We start from the raw sequence: 15,134 nt of genomic DNA on the forward strand, positions 1-15,134 counted from the left end.
GGGTGAAATGAGTGGTTGATTGTTGGCAAATCTGATTGTGGGGTGGGGCTAAGGGTTTAGAAGGAGAGTCTCTGGCTTTGCTCTGAGTCGTTACAGAGAAGGTAATGTTGGTGCTTAGCGCTCTAACAAAATACTTTTGAGAAAGAGTTGCATATATTTATATATATATTTATATATATTTTGGGTTCCTGCACGTAGTGTTTAAACTCGCCACAAGTTCTGGGAAGAACTCTGCCGCGAGGCCCTCTACCATGGCTCTTCATAACTTTGGAAAAAAGCAACAAATTATTCGTGTTTTTTACTACTAAGGCTGCAAAATGGCTATTTTTTCAGATTTTTCTGTTTTTTTTTTCATGCTACGTTTGCCTCGATTTTCACTCTGAATGAAAATAACGGTAAACTTTTTTTTGTTTAGTTGTTTTATCATTAGGCTGCACGGTGGTGCAGTTGGTAGCACTGTTGCCTTGCAGCAAGAAGGTCCTGGGTTCAATTCCCAGCCTGGGGTCTTTCTGCATGGAGTTTGCATGTTCTCCCTGTGCATGTGTGGGTTCTCACCGGGTACTCCGGCTTCCTCCCACAGTCCAAAGGCATGCCTGTTAGGTTAATTGGTCTCTCTAAATTGACCTTAGGTGTATGAATGAGTGTGTGCATGGTTGTTTGTGTGTTGCCCTGTGATGGACTGGTTATCTGTCCAGGGTGTACCCCGCCTCCTGCCCATAGACTGCTGGAGATAGGCACCAGCTCCCCTGCGACCCACTATGGAATAAGCGGTAGAAAATGACTGACTGACTGTTTTATCATTAGCCTGAGAAATAGTGCTTCTCCTTTCCCATTTTCTACAAATGTGGAACCTTCCACTGTTTCAAGTTTTTTCTCTCTTATAAAACCTAAAACTAGATATAAAGTGGAGGTGCTTTTTTTATTTAACAATAAAACAATCACAGTTTACATAATAGGTGTTCATAGAATTTTATAATATATCTTTTTTTAAAGGGTCATGTAGGTTTTGCAGTTCTAGACAAATTTTTTTAGTGAGCACGAGGGCAAAAGGGCTCTATGGATTGTGAAAGTTGCCGCGCCACTCGTAGGCGGTATGTTTTCAGAAATTTAACAACATGTGCATATGTATAAAAACTCCCTGCTTGAAAATGGGTTAGAAAATGGTTTCTTGGTTGGAGAACCGTCGCTATATTCAAAAGAGTCAGCAGCACAAATAGTACACTATAATCTGTCATTGGTACTGTTGATTTCTTCTTCTATGGGTTTTAAACTGGTCGGCATCTGTTATGCTGTGTGCATTAATTTCTACTGATTGCATGTGCCAGGGCTTCTCCATACAGGAAGATTCAGTTGTTTCTCTGCACATGACAAAGGAGACCAGGATGTTTTCAGAACGTTACACTCTGGAACTCGTTTTCAGATCATGTCGTTTTCATAGAAAACGGGTGTCGTGTTATACATGAAAAGTACACACGCAACAAACTTTACCATTTTCAACAAAAAGTGTTGTCATATTTAAAGGGCTTAAGTGTGTCCCCTAATAAAGTTCTGCTTAAGGCATCATCAAATCCTTGGGTCAGCTCTGTTTTAAGGGTGAATTTAGAAAATAACAAAAATCTTCTTAAAGTGATTGTCATGTAGAAGTTGAAGCATTGGCTACAGAGAGAGATTAGCTTCATGGGGGGACAATTACTCTCCGCATGATACAGATGAAGGCACAGCCATTATCTCCCACCTCATGAATAGTCTTTGTTTATAATAGAGGTGCTTTTGGTTGTTGCGAGAACCTACAAATCAAACTCTAACCTTGTTCATGTAAAGATGTGAGGAGCAGAAAAAGGGAGGGCTGGCTTTTCTTTGGTTTCTGTTGTTTTTTTGGGCCTTTTTTTCCTGAAGTCCCCACTTGTAGAGAGATTTTGAAAGAGTGGGAGAGTGAGCGAGGTGAACCAGAATAAGAATGAAGCTGGAAAAGTTGCTCGCAGGATGCGAAGAAAGAACCGGCATATCTGGACTTTGTTCCAAAATGACTCCAAACAACATGAGAAAAGAGGACAACCCAAAGATGAGATGAATCAAACGACCGGAGGATAGACCAGATAGAGACGTTGTTCAGTGAGATGTTTAATTTCTTCATTCCTCTACTGATTGTCCCTCATATCATGTGCAAAGCAGCCTCTGGACTGAGCACCTAACTTAGAGCTCCTGGGAGACTACAACATGTCTATTATGCAGATAAACAAAACAAATCCTTGTTTGATGAGATATGATGTAAAATATTGCGCCTCGTTTGCATTGACTTTAGTGTAAAAAACAAATCTTGATTCTTCTCTTCCTCATCTACCAAAATATCAACACAAAAAAATACATATTAGCAATTTCCTATCAGCCACAACCTTTATAGCACCGACCAATGCTAGTGGTAATACACTGACTTTTCCAGTCTTACTGTGACAGACTGTTTCAGACTGCACCCAACCCTTCAACTCCTTGGCCTGTGCTCCAGCTTTGCACCTCAGGTTAGTAACTTTGACTCACTAACCACCCTCATCAGTATTCCAGAAAGCTCCGTGGCAGACATTCAGCGTCTGTGTGGGGAAAGCGAAGGCCGTTGGGGTACTCATAGAGTTGGATCCTTCTTACTCCAAAGTGCTCTGATACGATTGGAAGAGATGAGGGTGGAAAGAAAGAACACTGTGGACTCCTGGAAACGAAATAAATGCCTAGCAAATGTATTTATACTTCTTGTCCGTTCTCACACTTCTTTGTGATGTTTCAACCTCAAACATCAGTGTATTTAATTGAGATGTGCTGTGATTGACCAAACTAAAGTTGTGCATCATTTTAAAATGAAAGGAAAATAATAGTTTGCAATGCATCTATGGACAGTACCTGGGAACAACCGTGGACAAGTCTCTCAACTTTCACCAACACACTGCAGCAATTTGCAAAAACAGCCTGCAAAGACTTATTTTTTAAGATGATTAAATCTTAAACCAATACTGATGATTTTACTCTGGAGATCTTTTATTGAGTCTGTTTTAACATTTGGTTTAATTGTGTCTCTGCTTGCTTTGAAAGCCTCTCTGTGACTGTTTTTTCCATACCATTACCTAGTGTTTTTGGTCCCTGCTCCTGAGCAGGTCCGACCTGGGCTGAGTCTGGACTACATGTGAGGTGAACAGACTGCTGTTCACTGGTTTGCCATAGGACCAGGAGAAATGAAAAGGTTTTAGCTGAGGTAGCGCAGAGAAAAGAGAGTGACTACAATAATGTTAAGGACCACATTGGCCAGAGTGGGTCAAACCAAAATATAATTTTACTATTTACAAGTCATAAACCATGCCTGAAAGCTGAAAGAAAAGAAAAAGGACACCATGCCAGCTTTCTAAATTGTATGCAGGAGGCGGGCTATATTTAATAACATCCTAAATCAGCTGATTGTCACGATGTGGTTTTGGATCGCACCAAAGTGCAGACAAGAGCTCGGCAGGATCATCTTTGTAATTCAAAGATTTATTTACCAGGTCAAAAACGTAGCAAAATCACTGCAGGTTTCCCAAGGCAAGACGTGGCAAAAAACAAAGCATAATCATGGACGAGAACGAGGTGTGACGAACACAAGGAACCAGCAACGAACAAAGACACAAAAACAAACTTATATACTGTGAGATAACAAAGGCAGATAATCAACGGAACAGGGAACAGGTGTGACAAGGAGGCAGGGAAGCGGAAGGAACAGGTGAAACAAATACAAAGACTGAGGATGGGCAAAGTAACTAATAAACAATAAACAGAAACACAGACCAAGCAAACCTATAGACAAAGATAAATAATCAAATGGGAATAAGAAAACTAGAATAATCATAACTAAAGTAAACAGAGAAACTAGAGGGAACATAGGAACAACAACAACAACCTAAGAACAAACAAAGAACCCATAAAGAAAACCTGAATACAAAAGTAAATAAACCTAACCACACTGACTGAAATAACTGGAAAGGAAACAGAAAATAAACTAGTAAACAAGAAGAGTGCAAAGGAACAAATAATAAAACACAATTAAAACACAAAGATACTAAAGAAAAATAAAACTAGAGAATCCAGGGAAGACCAAGAACTATAATAATTACAATAATAATAATAAACCATACCAAGTAATAAGAAAACAACCATAAAAGAACTTAAGAAGTAAACACTAGGAGGTGGAAGAGGGAGAAAAGAAAACATGATACAAAAACCGAAATAGAAAAATCTAAGCAAAAGGTAAACAAACACAAAGCCACAAACAGAGTCCAAAAATGTCACTCCGTGACACTGATAACATAAAATCAGCTGTTCAGATGCACAAACACGACTTTTTACTCATAAAACAAACTTGGGCACACACATCCATGAAACTTTTTTGTTGTTAGTAATAGCCTAAAAATATTTTCTAGACCCGCAAAATAGAAAACATTCGACCCCAAAAGTTGGGTGACTGCACACCTTTCTTCCAATAAGGCAAACGTCGGAGACTCTATTTCGGACCTGCAATAATTAGTTTTTTCTACTTTTCTACTTTGTGCAAAATGCTTGGATACAACTGGTTTATAGGGATACAAAACAGCATTTGCATAAACCAATATAAAGTTTTTGAGATTGGAGCCGGTGTGAGATGGTAGAAGTCTGCTCCGGTTTTGGCTCCACTCAAAACTAGCTGTTGGCTTCACCCTCCACATAAAGCTAATATGTATTTATATTAAATAACAACACCAAAAGAGTTATCTGCTGCAGGAAAGACAGAGCTGGCCCAAGGTTCTATGGACCCTAAGCAGAAATTCATTTGGGGGCCCAGTTTGTCATTGTTTGATCAGTTTTGCATTCTGCAACAGCACAACTTGTTTTACCGCTAGTATAGCTAGTCAGCCAACAATTATTATAACTGATTGTATGACAGAATAAACTTTGCTTGATAATCACATCAGTCACTTCACATAATTTATCCAGTAAATAGTGCTTGGGATAATGTGTTTATTTTAAAAATGTCTATTTTCAATATTTAATTTTAAATTAAACTGAAATAGTTTTGTTATATTACAAGATGTGAAATTGTTTGGTTTTTTTTTGCCTTTTTTGGGAAGGAGTAGGCCACGGATATGATGTGCTAATCAATATAAAAAGAAATGTAATAATATAGAATAAGGTGCGCCTGACATGTCATCCCAGCTCAGATACAAGCAGCAGAAATGAACACAACCATGAAGCACAACAACCTGTCCTGTGTAAATTTCCAGCTTTGTTGATGGACCCCAGGCCAGCAGGGGTCCTCAAGCAGCCGCAAAATCCACTTATGCCTCAGGCTGGCCCTGAAGTAAAATAAATCCTTTAACACAACCTTACTTTAAAAACCCTGAACTATCCCTCTAAACTGTTTGAGAAAATTAGTAGATGGATGAGCTAGAAATGCGCCAGGAAATAGTCTATAGTTTGCTGTCAAGTAGCTCATAGAAAATGGGAGAAATAAAGGAAGTGTTCAGAAAGATAAGCAGTATTTAAACATAACTATCGTTCACTTTTTACATTAAAATGTATGCATATGTATATGTCGGGAGAGAGTCACTTAAATCTACCAAAACGATTTATTAAACAAACAGCTTTTGGATTATTCTCCCAGTTAAGTAACTTTGCCCATGCGGTTTACGTCTCGCTCACTAATTCAGTAACTCGGCCCGAAGGTATGGGATTAAATGAGATAAACCCTGGTGAATATTCCAAGAGTAGCGACTGAGCTCAACTATTCTTCAGCCAGTAAAACCAGTGAATAATACATGGACTTGTCCAGTCTATTCACAGTAAAGCAAGGGCACTTGTGTTAAAGAAAAAAAGAAAGAAATAACTGAAACTAAAAAGTATTGCCCTTGTCTAACCAGTTAGGCCTCCCTCAGGCTGATTCCGACAGGTCTATTTGGAACAGTCTTGTTTGACCTCTCTCTGCGTCTTCCCTTGAAGCCATGTGTTCGGACGATCAATCACCTGATGATACACACACCTCCCTGTTCATTTTAAATGCATGTACACACAAATTCCTCTTTCTGTGTGTCCTCGGGCCAGCCCATTCATCCTGTATTGTATTTGTGTCCCATCAAACGTGAACTCTCCGGCCTTAAAACATGCACCAGTAAAAGTCTGGTAAGTATGTAAGCGAATACCAATAAAAAGCCCCTTCATCATTCTGCCTTGGTACGCATGGTCTTCCTCAGCGGTGCAGCATTGATCACACTTGAATGACTCTGATTGCAGAGCAGCTCTCAGGGAGGAGATGAGATTCATGAATCCAAATGTTTCCGCGGGTGTCGGTGGGTAACACTGCACCCAGCCGGGGTCTGTTTTTTTTTTACTTCTAGCTGAAAGGGCAGGATTGACATACAAGCAGAGGTCTGAGGCTGTTCGCTTACAGATCTTTAAATGGGAAGAGGGAGAATTGGCAGAGCAAAAACGCCTAACCATGGGGGACGCACAAAAACCTGGCCACCATCAGGGATCCGGTCTCATATTGTGCTGAATACCTTCCCATAGACTACTAGAGCAGGTATGGGTGAGATGATTAAGTGCTAAAGTTGCATTTTCTCCACTGAGCAGGCAGCCCTGAGGCCAGAAAGGCTGCATGATTGCCTCTGTGTGCTACATCGCATTGACATGATGGAGAATACTCTCCTGGGGCCTGAAATAATCTATGAGGAAAGTGGGTGAGAGGTGGAACAAAAGCCCATCCCAGTCCTTCCTGCCAGGTCCAAAGAATTTTCTCCATGCGGTGGGATTTGCTGATAGATCTCCCCGTGTCACCGCCTCAATGCTGATGACAGGCAGCTTTTCGCACACGGTCGCACGCCATCACCCACCGGGGGAGTGCCTTAATCCGATTCTGCTGTTGGAGCCCCGGAACTTCCTGCTGGGTGCACAGAACCTCCAGGCTACATGAAGCGCAACAACACCGTGCACTGTGAAGAAGACCACAAGAGGATGATTTAGAGAGATTTTAAAAAAGCAGGCTGGTCAAACTGGACTAAATGCAGGGCAGTGCATGATTTTCTCCCCTAACTAATTAGCAGGAGGCTATAAAAAGCCAAATTGTATAAAACTAAATCTATCAGCCAGACAAGTGGAACGAACAAGTCAAGCTCACGGTGGGTGGCAGTGCAGCATTATTTGTTTTTACAATATGAAGGGCAAATACAGTCACCCAGTAGCAACCTACTCAAACTGTCCATATTATTTGTTCTGCATCAAAAGTAAATTCTGTTTGGCTTCTTGTAGAATGGATCAACTCAGAAACAATTCTATATCCATCTCAGCTGTGACAGTGGATGTCTCACATAAATGCAGCAAAAACCTACCATGTTTTACTGAAAAACACACAGTTTGAATTTCTTTGTGATGCTTTTTTTGACTTTCATTCCCTTCATTATTCTTAGTCGAGTAAAGGAGGCCATTACATAATACACAAAGGACGTAACATCGTAGGGTACAAAACACCCAGGTAGTTTTTTGAATTGGTTACAGTTTGATTATGAATTGCAAAGAGATGAACGGTCATCCATCCAACAGCCTTTCATTCTCAGAGTAATCTGCCCAAGACAGACAGAATAGCTACGACCCATAGCTGAGAGTGACAAAGCCAGCAGAGTTCATGGAATCAGATGCACAAGCCCAAGCTGGTTCCCAAATTGATCCTGTCCTATGAAAAGGCTGTTTTTAAACATCAGAACCTCTCAGACCTTTGAATGCCTTGATCGCCTTTTAACTTCCTAATTCATTACCAAAATTAAGACAGGTCTGTGAGTTTAGACTTCCAGAAAGTTAGAGGCTATTTGATAAAGTTAAACCTTTCTGACCTAAAAAACATCAGCCTCAATTTTCCCTTAAGCCTGACATATTTTGTTGATTTATTGATTTTATTAGTGTGGTTGCTGTATAATCATTCAATGTACAATAAAATGATTTTAAAAATAAATATATTTTCACACTATATTTCTCTCATTCATTTCTTAATGTTTTCAATTAAGCCCTACTGAAGAAGAAATGTTACCTTTCAGACAGATAGATTTGAAAGACCTGAGACAGATAACAAATATATATATTTTATTTAATAAGACTGACATGTTGTGTAAAACACACTGATGCTACCGATTAACTCTGGGTGAGCTTTAGTAAGAAATGATTTACATTAGATTTGCCAAATAAGCAACTAAATAATTTAAAAAAGAAAGAAAAGAAAGAAATTAGATTTTAGCTGTTTTTTTTTAAAAGCACAGAAATAGAACAGCAATTTCACAAATATCAAACTGTGTTTTAAACAATCTGTTATCAGTGTAGAATAATCCAGTTCAGGCTTGATCAGTTCATTAGGTATTTGTGCCTGTCTCAATCTGAGGTGGTCCTAATGTCAAAAAAGCCTTTAAAAAGGCTCCTCCTTGTGTTTCACAATGACACTAGGCCAACACACGCTGATGTCAAACCCTATCCACAATGCATCACATATGCTGGATAAGATCGAGGTAAACAACTACAGAAAACAAAACATGGTGTTTGTGTGAAAAAAAGTTCTAAAAGGTTTCCAATTAACAAGACATAGAGTAATGAACTAATGGAAAAACGAAAATTTTAAATTCCTCTGGTTGTTAAAAGACAGAATTCGAATTTCATTGTTAGTAGGCTCTGAAACCCGCACCAACCTTGAGGTTAATACAGGCTTACAATTAGCTGGCCACGGTATTCTCCCTGCGCTCATAAATCATTTATTTTTTCTCTGTCACTGTTTGTCTTGTTCCCAAATTGCAACACAGACATTTTAAAATTATGTGATGTATTTTCAGTACGTCTGTAAGCGAGTGTTCTCTACTCAATGAGAAATCTTGGGTAGAGAAATTTTGCTCTTTCAAGACAGTAGTGCAACTCAGAAAAAGCGCCTATTCTCGAGTCTGAAATTTAAACACTAGTTGTCAAGCTTAAAACAATTGCCTCTCATCTACATTAGTGGAAAAAATAAAAGCTTAGATGTATTTTACCAGACAAAGTCGTGTACTAACAGTTTCTAATTAGTGCTTCTCGTGACAGATTTGACTTTGAATATTGTTGCGGTTCTACTAAATTACTCCATAATACTTGTACTCGTCGTCTTCTGCTTTATCCGGGACAAGGTTGTGGGGGCAGCAGACTCAGCAGAGACGCCCAGACGTCCCTCTCCCCAGACAGACACCTCCTCCAGCTCCTCCGGCGGGATCCCAAGGCATTCCCAGGCCAGCCGAGAGACATAGTCCCTACAGCGTGTCCTGGGCCGTCCCCTGGGCCTCCTCCCAGTGGGACGTGCCTGGAACACCTCCCGAGGAAGGTGTCCAAGAGGTATCCGGTATAGATGCCCGAGCCACCTCAACTGGCTCCTCTCGATGTGGAGGAGCAGCGGCTCTACTCCGAGCCCCTCCCAGATGGCCGAGCTCCTCACCCTATCTCTAAGGGAGTATCCGGGATCTTGTTTTTTCGGCAATGGCCCAAAGTTCACGGCCATAGGTGAGGGTAGGAACGTAGACCAACTGGTAAATCGAGAGCTTCGCTTTTCTGTTCAGCTCTTTCTTCACCACAATGGACCAGCACAGCGCCGCCATTACTGCAGCAGCCGTACCGATCCGTGTGTTGATCTCCTGCTCCATTTTTCCCTCACTCGTGAACAAGACCCCGACATACTTGAACTCCTCCACTTCAGGCAGGAACTCCCCTCCAACCTGAAGAGGACAAGCCACCCTTTTCCGGTCGAGAACCATGGCCTCTGACTTGGAGGAGTTGATCTTCATCCCAGCCACTTCACTCTCCCCGCCCCAGCGCATGCTGTAGGTCTTGGCTAGAGGGGGCCAGCAGGACCACGTCATCCGCAAAAAGAAGAGACGAAATCCACTGGTCCCCAAACCAGACCCCCTCCGGCCCTTGGCTGCGTCTAGAAATCCTGTCCATAAAAGTTATGAACAGGACCGGCGACAAAGGGCAGCCCTGCCGGAGTCCAACATGCACTGGGAACAGGTCCGACTTAGTGCCGGCAATGCGGACCAAACTCCTGCTCCGCTCATACAGGGACTGGATGGCCCCTAATAAAGGGCCCCCGATTCCATACTCCTGGAGCACCCCCCACAGGGCATCACGAGGGACACAGTCGAATGCCTTCTCCAGGTCCACAAAACACATGTGAACCGGTTGGGCAAACTCCCATGAACCCTCGAGTAACCTGTAGAGGGTATAGAGCTGGTCCAGTGTTCCACGGCCGGGACGAAAACCACACTGCTCCTTCTAAAGCCGAGGTTCGACTATCGGCTGGACTCTCCTCTCCAATACCCTGGTGTAGGCCTTACCAGGGAGGCTGAGGAGTGTGATCCCCCTGTAGTTGGAACACACCCTCCGGTCACCCTTCTTATGAAGGGGGACCACCAACCCAGTCTGCCAGTCCAGAGGCACTGTCCCCAACCGCCACGCAATGTTGAAGAGGTGTGTCAACCATGACAGCCCCACAACATCCAGAGACTTGAGGTACTCAGGGCAGATCTCATCCACCCCCGAAGCCTTGCCACCGCGGACCTTTTTAACCACCTCGGTGACTTCAGCCTGGGTGATGAAAGAGTCTAACCCCGAGTCCCCAGCCTCTGTTTCCACCAGGGAATGCATGATGACAGGATTGAGGAGATCCTCGAAGTACTCCTTCCACCGTCTAATAATGTCCCTAGTCGAGGTTAGCAGCCTCCCACCCCCACTGTAAACAGTGTTGGCGAAGCACAGCGTCCCCCTCCGAGGTGCTGGACGGTTTGCCAGAATCGCTTTGAGGTCAACCGGTAGTCCTTCTCCATAACCTCAAAGAACTCCTCCCAGGCCCAGGTTTTTGCCTCTGCCACAGACCGGGCCACGGCACGCTTGGCCTCACGGTACCCGTCAGCCGCCTCAGGAGTCCCACAAGCCAACCACAGCCAATAGGACTCCTTCTTCAGCTTGACAGCATCCCTTACTGCCGGTGTCCACAACCGGGTTCAGGGATTGCCACCGCGACAGGCACCGCAGACCTTACGGCCGTAGCTACAGGCAGCAGCATCGACAATAGATGCGGAGAACATGATCCACTCGGACTCTATGTCTCCAACATCCCCCGGAATCTGTTCAAAGCTCTCCTGGAGGTGGGAGTTGAATACATCCCTGGCCGAGGGCTCTGCCAGACATTGCCAGCAGACCCTCAATATGCACTTGGGCCTACCAAGTCTATCTGGCTTTCTCCTCTTCCAGTGGATCCAACTCACCACCAGGTGATGATCAGTGGACAGCTCAGCCCCTCTCTTCACCCGAATGTGTCCAAAACATGCGGCCAAAGATCTGACGATACGACAACAAAGTAGATCTTCGACTTCCTGCCTAGGGTGTCCTGGTGCCATGTACACTGATGGACACCCTTATGCTTGAACACAGTGTTCATTCTGGACCATCCGTGACTAGCACAGAAGTCCAATAACGAAACCTAACTCGGATTCAGATCGGGGAGGCCATTCCTCCCGATCACGCCTCTCGATGTGTCACTGTCGTTTCCCACGTGGGCGTTGAAGTCCCCCAGCAGAAATATGGAGTGCCCGGGAGGGGCAATATGCAGCACCCCCCGACAGGGACGCCAGGAAGGCCGGATACTCCACACTACCAACAGGTCCGTAGGCCAAAACGACAGTAAGAGACCTGTCCCCAACCAGAAGGCGCAGGGATGCGACCCTCTCATCCACTGGGGTAAACCCCAACATGAAACGGCTGAGCTGAGGGGCAACAAGCAAACCCACCCCAGCCAGCTGCCTCTCCCCATGGGCCACTCCAGAGTAGAAGAGAGTCCACCCCTCTCGAGGAGACAGGTTCCAGAGCCCATGGTGTGCGTGGAGGTGAGCCCTACTATTTCTAGTCAATATCTCTCGACCTCCCGCATAAACTCAGGCTCCTTCCCCTCCAGTGAGGTGACATTCCACGTCCCTAGAGGCAGCCTAAGCATCCGGGGATCGGGCCGCCGAGGTCTGCACCTTCGTCTGCGGCCCAATCCTCTTTGCACCGGTCCCTCATGGTTCCCCCTGCAGGTGGTGGGCCCACTGGGGGATGGCCTTGCATCTCTCCTTCGGGCTTGGCCCGGCTGGGTCCCGTGAGGAACAACCCAGCCACCAGGCGCTCTCTGACGGGTCCTGACCCCAGGCCTGGCTCCACGGTGGGACCCCGGCTCTGCCATACCGGGCGACATCACGTGCCTCGATCGTATAGTCCTCATGAGGGTGTCTTGAACCGCTCTTTGTCTGACCCATCACCTAGAGCTTGTTTGCCATGGGAGACCCAACCATTGGGCATTTAAGCCCCAGACAACATAGCCTTTAGGATCATTTGGGAACTCAAACCCCTCCACCACGTTAAGGTGGCGGTTCAAGGAGGGGACTCCATAATAATAATGCTGTTTTGTAAAAAAAATAATTCAGTTTGATCAGTTCGAATATTTTAGATTGTTGGATTTCTGCATTAAGTTTGCATGTTCTCCACGTGTATGTGTGGGTGTTCTCCTGATACTCCTTTTTCCTCCCATGATCTAAAAACACTAGTTAACTGGTCTCTGTAAATTGCCTTCAGGTATGAGTGTGTGTGTGCATGGTTGTTTGTACTGTGTGTCTTTGTGTTGCCCTGTGATGGACTGGAGACCTGTCCAGCACGTACCCCGCGTGACACCAGCCCGTCTGTGACCCAGGAATTTTAAGCAGCTATCGAAGATTACTGACTAGAAATGACAATAACAAATACAAAAAGAACAAAACTTTGCTCATGCCGCCCCTAACACAAGGGCGCCCTGCATGATGAGCCACATAGCCGTAACTGCAAACTCTACCTCTCGAGCTACAGTTGTCAATACTGTTATGTTCTGTGAATGAACCCAGAAAAACTTGAACGGCTGAAGTTTTCCCTCAAAACATCAGCTATTACCAAACAACTCTGTCAGCAGCTCGAGTTGTTGTAGTGGGTTTGTTTAAAAATCAAGCTACTTTTTGGGAAACCTCAAACCATCTGCTCATCAGCTCCTTAGTGGGTATAGGAGACAAAGACAGCTGCAAGAGCATTTTTCCATCACCGGCTCTGTATTTACTGCAGCCTCCTATAGTGAGCTTGTTTGTCTCCTTTAGAGCGGTGGGGTGGAGTAGTCCATAGCTTGCAACATCTGCAGGAATCTTTCCACAACCCCAGAGCCATGTGACAACGCATTACCTCCATCTCTGACAGAGACACATTTGAACAACAATTACACCCTCCGCCTCATATTCCTCATCCTTTCCAACTTCCTTTCTTGCCTTCTTTTGTCTTGCAATTTAGCAGATGCCAAATTGCTGACAACAATAAGTGTTTAAAAAAATAAGACTACAGATCACTGACACATACAAATATGATTAATTCATAGAAGATTTTGCCTTTTAACATTGCACTGTGAATTCTCATAGTCTTTTCTTATAATCTCATATTAAGACAATTATACAGGATAAAAGCAGAGAGGAGCATTTTCCATGTCTGAGGGTAATCAGCCATGGAGTATGTCATCTGTTTCTATACATTCTTTGGATGATATATAGGGCTAGGTGGAAAATCCCCCTCTAATTTATTTGTTTGTGGCCTTTTAGTTCTGTGGAATGAAATATTGTAAATGCACACAATGATAATGATAATAAATCTCTCGCTCAGCGTTCCATGACAAGACAATTCTGTGCAAGATGAGGGGGGAAAAATAGAAAGTGGAGATATCAGGTGATGGGTTTCATTGTTTCAAAAAGGGACATAAGGGGGAATGGATAATCAGAAACCTGAGCTATCATCAAATAACAGCTGCCCCAGAAAGGCTTTTTTTCTTTGATTCAGCTGCAGTGTAGGCCCAATTTCACAGGCCACACTGTGGCTGAATGGGAAGAAATTGGCAAAAAATGTGAAATCGATCGCTAAGATTGCAGCTGTACTTTTATTTGTCTCTTCTACTGTCATTTTACAGTGTTACGCAGTGTTAGAGCACATTTCAAGCCTACACACTACTGACGATGGAACTGCGAAAATGGTAGTACTTTCTGGTTTGAAGCAAGCGTTTGCTGCATGTTGAAATGGTAAATGGATAATCTGAATTTAAACCTAATGTCGACTGTTGATGAGTTTTGACTTCACACTTTATGCATTTCATTTGACTTTTAACAAAACTAAAACCTTAAAAATATTGTATTCACTCTGTTTAGTTTTGTTGCTGTCCTTGGCAACTAGCTGCAACCTAACAACCTATAGTTACATTGTCAGAGAGAAGTTTGCTCATATGGCATAAATGTCATATTACATTTTGCCTTTTAATTATAAATTTGTACCATTCTTTTTTTAGGGTTTAACAACATACAATTTCAATGGATTTCAAAATCAACAATTGCACAAGTTTTTTTTTTTTCTTGCTTATTTTCTCTAATCAATATATTGGTCAAATTTTTACATACAAGCATAACTGATATTTGGTTAAATGTCCCTTAGCGAGATGCAAAGAAATTACACACTTTTAGTTGTCATCAACAAGCTTCATACTTGCTTAATATTTGGCAACTCGTATTATTAGAAATGCTCAATTTTATTTGAATTGGTTGGATTTCTTAAACAGTCCTAGCCTTAACGCATATCTAAAGATTTTCAATATGGTCAAGGTACGGGCCATGGCAGAAGCTTAATGTCATCCTGCTTTAACTATCCATCCATTTTCTATACCAGCTTCTTCCATAGAGAATCACAAGGGAGCTGGTGCCTATCTCCAGCAGTCTACGGGCGAGAAGCGGGAACCACCCTGGACAGGTCGCCTCTCCATCGCAGGGCAACACAGAGACACACAGGACAAACAACCATGCACAAAAATCTGTTTTGTCATAGGTGTCCTATTAAAACACCCAATTGTGTCTTTTTTATCATCTGACCCAATCTGTCATCTTCAGGTGAAAGAAATTGGGTGTGGATATTGAAGAGCAATCCAGGAACCACTAATCCTAAAACAAACGGGAAACTGCTGGAATACCAGTGTCCCTATTCAGAGTGAAGTAAGTTTAACATCAACCTGGACAGAG

Source organism: Girardinichthys multiradiatus, chromosome 20 (genome assembly GCF_021462225.1).
Source record: "Girardinichthys multiradiatus isolate DD_20200921_A chromosome 20, DD_fGirMul_XY1, whole genome shotgun sequence".
Lineage (NCBI taxonomy): Eukaryota > Metazoa > Chordata > Actinopteri > Cyprinodontiformes > Goodeidae > Girardinichthys > Girardinichthys multiradiatus.